Here is a 666-nt window from a genome sequence, read left to right on the forward strand (position 1 = left end):
TTTCTTATCCACTCAGCCACCCTATGTCTTTTGATTGGAGCATTCAATCCATTTACATTTAATGTGATTATTGATAGGTGCGCAGTTATTGCCATTTTATTATTTGTGTTCCTGGTCTTCGTTAGTTTGGTTGTTTTTCTCTTTCCTCTGCTTAAAGCAGCCCTTTTTAACATTTCCTGCAATGCTGGCTTGGTGGTAATGAATTCCTTTAGCTTATCCTTTTCTGGGAAGCTTTTTATCTTTCCTTCAATTTTAAATGATAACCTTGCTGGATAAAGCAATCTAGGTTGTAGGCCTCTGTTTTTCATCACTTTGAAGACCTCCTGCCACTCCGTTCCGGCCTTCAGAGTTTCTGTAGAAAAGTCGGCTGATAATCTTATGGGGTGCCCTTGTATGTAACTTGCTGCCTGTCCCTTGCTGCTTTTAGGATTCTCTCTTTGTCTTTAACCCTTGCCATTTTCACTATAATGTGTCTTGGTGTGGGCCTGTTTTGGATCATCTTGTTTGGAACTCTCTGCACTTCCTATGCATGTATGTCAATTTCTTTTGCCAGTTTAGGGAAATTTTCAGACATTATTACTTCTATGTTCTCGATCCCTTGCTCCCTCTCTTCTCCTCCTGGTATTCCTATGATGCACATGTTGTTGCGTTTGATGTTGTAGCCTA

This window comes from Hipposideros armiger, unplaced genomic scaffold (genome assembly GCF_001890085.2).
Source record: "Hipposideros armiger isolate ML-2016 unplaced genomic scaffold, ASM189008v1 scaffold_719, whole genome shotgun sequence".
NCBI lineage: Eukaryota > Metazoa > Chordata > Mammalia > Chiroptera > Hipposideridae > Hipposideros > Hipposideros armiger.